Genomic DNA, 6,295 nt, shown 5'->3' with positions numbered 1-6,295 from the left:
TTCGCAACCTTCTTTTTCTTCACCCCATTCTTTGGTCCCATCTTTTGTACTTCTCTTTCTTCAAACGTAATTACTTCATAATTGGAAAAGAATCGGGCTCGAGGTTTGGTTGCATGTGACTCAATGGATAAGTTATCATCACCCCCAGCCTTTGCATTCTCCTTTTCTTCCAAGCTTGCCTCCTTATCAAGTCGCCTTTCTTCATCTCTTTGTATCATCGTATCAAGGCAAGCTAATAGAACATTTTGGAAGTTACAATAATTTTTAACACTTTCGCTTTTTGCTGCTGGGCCTTCCAAAGGATCTGGAAAAATCTTCATGACAAGATCAGACACTGAACTAGTAACAATCAGGTCAAAGCTATCCGTATTACTGCATTCTTCGACTGGACTCATCGAGTCCGTTGATGCGTATTCCACACATTCCATTGATTCTTCTAGATCAGTTCCCTCCAACAACTTCTCTATTTCTTCTAAGTCTTTCTCAGCATCATAATTTTCTCTAGAACGCAGTAGAAATTTATTTGGATCTTCTTCTTGTAAGAGTGCAAGTTCTTTTTGTAGCACTTCATCATCCAAATCAATAGAGGAAACTTCTTCTTTTGTTGTTTCTTCTTGCTTAATCTCTTGTACAGCCTTAAACACTGTTGATTCATCTCCTACCCTCAATGTTAGTGTGGACTCGCATACATCTATGAATGCACATGCAGTATTCAAGAATGGTCTCCCCAAAATAATTGGAATTTTGGGGTCTTTTTCCATGTCAAGCACTACAAAGTCCACGAGGAATACAAATTTGTCAAGTTTAATGAGAAGATCTTCACAAACACCTCTTGGAAGAATGATTGCCTTATCTGTCAGATGCATCTTCATATCAATCGGCTTTGGCTCCGGTAAACTCAGCTTCTTGAAGAAAGAAAAAGGCATTAAGTTAATACTTGCACCCGAATCGGTCAATGCTTGAGCAGCAAGTATATTTCCAAACTGACAAGGAATCGAGATGCTTCCCGGATCACCCTTCTTTTCTGGTAGCTCATCTAATACTAACTCCGCTACTTCAGCCATATCTTTTCTAGCCACAAAGAGACCCTTAAGCAAGTTTAAGTATTTAGGTGTTTGAAGCATTGTTTCAGCGAATGGGATGTTGACTTGAAGGGCTTTAACATGTTCCATGAAAGTTTTGTACACTTTAACCTTTTAATCAGGTATGGCTCGAATTGGAAATGGCAGGGGCGGCCTATAAGAAACAACAATTTTGTCTTTAGACCTTGGACTCGTCGAGTCCATTAGAGGGGCTCGGCGAGTCGTGACGGGTTTTGCTGAACTCGAGTCTTCTGTCTTTTCTGCATGCTCCTTAGTTGAGACCTTTTTTGCAGGGCCAGAGGAGTGAAAATTTCCCCATAACTAGATGTTATAGCATTCACACTCTCCATTATCGGATTATTCTCAGTTTTACTTGGAAGTTCACCCGATCTTCTCTCATTTACTTGGTGTGCCAGTTGCCCTAGTTGTTTTTGAATGTTGAGAATAGATGCTTGCTGATTCCTAAGTATTATTCTGGTCTCTTGTATTACAGCATCATGATCATTGTGTCTTTTCTCGGATGCGACTATAAATCTCGTGAACATCTCTTCTAAATCGGCTCTTTTTTCCACAACTGGTTCTTCCTTTTGATAGAAACCCCTCTCTTTTTTCTTGTATTTCTCTTCCTTTGCCTTTTTGTATTCTTCATACGGGAGCCATTCCTTCTTGGGTTTCTGCCAAGTTTTATTGTACCTGTCACCACTTGAATAGAAAACTTGCGCCTTTTTGTTTCCATTCTCATCCAAGTCACAATCTTTAGTTAGGTGGCGTCCCCTACAATTTTCACATCCCACCCGGATAGCATGGATTGTTTTATTCATCTTCGTCATTCTTCTATCAAAACTGTCTAGTTTAGCCATCATTGCCGCCATACCATCGTTGACCGTGTTCACTACCCCCTACTTACTTCATTTCGTGGGTTATGATATTCTCTAGAATGTTTAGAGAACTCTTCAATTAATTCTTTGATCACCGTGGGTGGCTTCTTTGTGAGTGGGCCTTGTGAGTCAAGTAATTGCCTTGTTGTGACATTGACTCCGTCATAGAAGATGGAGACTTCTTGTTGGCTATTAAGGTCATGGTGTGGGCAATTTCTTAGCAAACCTTTGTACCTCTCCCACGCCTCATACAGGGACTCTCCGAGTTGTTGTTCAAAGTTAGCAATAGCCTTCTTCAGCTTGGCTAATTTAGAAGGTGGGCAAAAGTGGTCAATGAATTCTTCTTTCATCTTAGCCCATGTGGTGATGGACCCAGGAGATAGTGACTTGAGCCAATCCTTTGCAGCACCCTTGAATGTGACTCGCAGCATACAAAGCAGCTGGGTCTCACGAGGCACATTTGGAACATTGAAGTAATAAGCTACATCATTGACTTCATCCAAGTGTTTATAGGCATCTTCGTGATCTTTTCCATAGAAGGGGGTCTCCTTTAATTGAGCGAGTATGTTGCCCTTTAGTTCGAACGTAGCAGTAGTGGGAATTGCGGGTTGCACAAGTCTCGGGCCGGTATCGTCACGCATCTTCTTCTTCTATTCCCCCATGGGGACTTCATCAATGTTTTCCATGGAAATAGCTAATTCGTTGTCGAGGTCGGATTCGTGCCCGAAAGTCGGATCTTTTTCTCCTTCGGTTTCGTACTCGGTGTCTTCTTTAATCGGGTCTTCGATTGCTAATGAGGTGTTGGATGCTCCTGAATTGCTTCTCTTCTTCTTGTTGAAAACGGACTTTAGATTCTTCAACGGTGAGTTCTTTGAAGAAATAGATTCTCCAACGGATTTTCCTTTCCTTAGGGCGGACTCCGGGTCTTCTAGTGGAGGGACCAAAGGTGTATCAGTTCCTCGGGTCATCAAAACAACTTCAAATAAAACCAAGAAAAATGCGTAAAAAGAACAAAAATAAAATAACAACTAAAACTGTGAACAGCGATGAGTTCAAGGTAAAAACAGAAAAGTTCCTAATCAAAACAAAAATTTATCAAAACCTATCCCAAATACTAAATTACCTAAGAATTAACTTTGTGTAAGATAAATCTCACACAAAGGATCGATAAAAATAGAATTTAGTGCTAATTTAGAACCGTTCCCCGGCAACGGCGCCAAAAACTAGATGTGTGTGAAACGAACTAGTTTTAATCCTACTTTTAATTATAAAATAAACACACAAAGGCAGTGGACCTATCAATTGTGGTAAAGCTAAATAAGTAGGGTATCGAACACAGGGAACGGAGAATTAAAACTAAAAACTAATTTTATCTAAAATTAAGTAATAAAAAGAGGTTTTCTCTAGTTTTACAAGACTAGAAACTTACCAACTAATACTTAAACTAATTAACTAAAAACTAGATAAGCAAAGATTCAACTAAATTCAATTACGAAGGGAACTTCTGTTTAGTTTAACTCAATTGATCCTATGGTTGATATTATGGTAATAATGCAATGGATTAATTCTTCTATTGGCTACAGATTCAAGTGATTAGATTCACGTTCGTTGCACTAATCGTTAGAGAACAAACTAACTCAAACAGTGGCCAGTTGTCTAATTTAATTCAATTCTCTAGGTTATTTATTCTGGTTAATTTAGACTTGTAATGGTTAACTAATTTGGTCTTTTAATTAACCTCTTGTTGATGGTCATCACACAAGCTCACACATGAATTTACCTATTTTTCTATTAATTCTAGTTTCACAGTCGCTAATCCTAGTCATATAATAAAGTGGTCACATAAATTATATGAGGTAACAATTAAGAGATGTTCATGCGGCTTAATTTTCTTCATAGTAACAGAAAAATAGTTATCATTCACACATAAGGTTCTTTAACAAGCTAGAATTAACAAAATCACCAATATTAAATCAATCCTACCATAAATCAAACCGTAGTCTCAATATTGTCTCCCCAAACAGAAGTTAAAAGGTTTTAGCTCATTATTGAGGTAATTGACAGCACAAAAACGAAATCTAAAAGTCTTAACATAATGAAAAACAATAGATTAAAGTAAGAATGATGTGAATTTGCCTCAAATCTCCTTCGGAATTGGGTTTAGGGTTGTATCTTTGTTCTCTAGATCTCTCCTATCTCTAATTCGCAGCTCGCTTCTCCCCAAGGGTCCCAAAATTATTTGTGTCAATCTGAAAAGTCGTTTTTTATAGATTCACACCGACTCGTCGAGTCCATGACTGAATCGTCGAGTCTATCACTTAATTCCCATGCACGGTAAGTCAGAGAGTCTTTATCTTCTCGAATCTTCGATGCGACTCGCCGAGTACCTTGTATTTTTAGCATTTTTCTTCTTTGTTCAACTCCCGAGCTCCCAACCGCTTTTCCTGCTTCCTTTTGCTTCCGAGCTTCGCTTTTGGACTGAAAACACAATTCAAACACTTTTAAGTATCTTTTGTCCATGATATGCAATAAGTTAGCTAATAAATGATAAAAATCTATACTTAATATAAGGCTAAATATACAAATATCACTCGGTTTCTATTTATAGGCTGCTGGGTCTAGGATTATGCTGGGCGTAATTTCCAAGTACGTTGGGCGTAATCTTGGTTACGCTGGGCGTACGCTTCGGATAAGCTTTGGTATGTGTTCCATGATCTTCAAAAATTCATAACTTTCGCATACGAATTCCGATTTCGACGTTCTTTATATCCACGCGTATGTGAGATTATTCTCTACAACTTTCATTTAGACTCTGTTGGCTAATTTTGATTTATTTTTATTATATTATTTTTAGTAGGCCGGGATATGAAAACTCCGTTATAAATTCATAACTTCTTTATCCGATGTCCGTTTCTGTCTGTCTTTTTACCGTTGGACTACTATCAACAAGATCTTTGATTCTTGTTTAGATTGTTTCGGCTAAAAACTGCTCGATCTCAAATAGAGTATTTGGGCTTCATGCCGCTAAGTCGAAACTTAGAAAAATCATAACTTCCTCATACAAAGTCAGATTCAGACGTTCTTTTTATACACGCTCATGGTTTAACGAACTCTATGATTTTTGTTTAGATCACTAAGGCTAAATATCAATCTAACGTAAATTAACTTTTTACGTCATTCAGCGTCGTGCCGGTTCTGTCGCGAAACTTCAACAGGTCATAACTTCTTCGTTATAACTCGGATTCCGGCGTTCTTTATATGCACGGAAACCTTATGACATATACTAAAACTTAGTTAAGATTATTCATTCTAAATAATATTCTATCAAAAAGTCATTTTTGACGCTTATCGTATCTAAATTGATTAGCCCTAATCTACGGGCGTTACAATTATCTCCCCCTTAGGATGATTACGTCCCGGAATCATCAACGAAATAGGACTTGCATAATGATTCCACACATTATTTCTTCATTCTAGGAAATAACCGTAACTTCTATGTTTACTCGAAAGAGTATTTAACTCTATGGCTTTCTTGACCGCAGACGATGCCCAATCTTGCATCTGCTTATCGTACTATGTTGTACTTTCAAATGTAACCTTTGAGTTACCAAATAAGTTCTTATTGTGGACTCCTTCTTCTTCTTAGGATAAATACTTTCATTTATCTATTGCAGCAGACCGATGGGTCATGCTCTATTGACCTCTCATCGCATGATGCGACGCTTAGACTTGATCTTTTAGAGTTAAATTCCAAAATGGAATATGCCTTCCTCCATATTCTAATGTGATATAATCACATTTCAACATGTAGCATTTCTACCTGCAAACTTCTTTTAACAACGAGCACGATACTATCGATCGCATTAATTTCAACCTTCTGACTTAAATCGGATGTTACATCTAACTTGGTCCTCTAGACCACGTAACATATTCATCGCAGTCGAACTCAAATTTATATGACCACTAGGGTCAGAATAACAACCATCTCACTTGTCATTACTTAAACAATGGTAATGACATTCTCGAATAAAACGGAATCAATCCCTAGCTTCTTGGTAACCTTGTGACTTTCCCTGATCCAAGTGTGAATCTGTGCTTCTGGTAGTATATGCATCTACTACCTTTCACACCTACTCATACCCGTCCCAAGTATTGTCCCGCAGTCGACCAAGTCACCATACAAGAAAATCACACAACAAGTTAACACATACGAAAGTGTCCAAATAATCATAGAAATTTCCCTAGACTTTACTAAGATTTATTCATTGCTCTATCTACAATCATCAATTCTACTTCAACTCGAGTGGTGATGGAAATTCCAGACGATGGGATAAC

General features: G+C 38.0%; 1 non-coding gene across 1 annotated transcript; it reads left to right on the top strand.

Annotated features, from left to right (window-relative positions):
• The first annotated feature begins 2,155 nt into the window (after positions 1-2,155).
• LOC111880907 (small nucleolar RNA R71) lies at positions 2,156-2,262 on the top strand. Its single transcript, XR_002846624.1, has one exon. It is a non-coding gene; the product is annotated as a small nucleolar RNA R71 (small nucleolar RNA).
• The last annotated feature ends 4,033 nt before the right edge of the window (positions 2,263-6,295 follow it).

Source organism: Lactuca sativa, chromosome 2 (assembly GCF_002870075.4).
Source record: "Lactuca sativa cultivar Salinas chromosome 2, Lsat_Salinas_v11, whole genome shotgun sequence".
Classification (NCBI taxonomy): domain Eukaryota; kingdom Viridiplantae; phylum Streptophyta; class Magnoliopsida; order Asterales; family Asteraceae; genus Lactuca; species Lactuca sativa.
The sequence above is the reverse complement of the archived record's forward strand: the minus strand, read 5'-3'. Positions and strand labels throughout refer to the sequence as shown.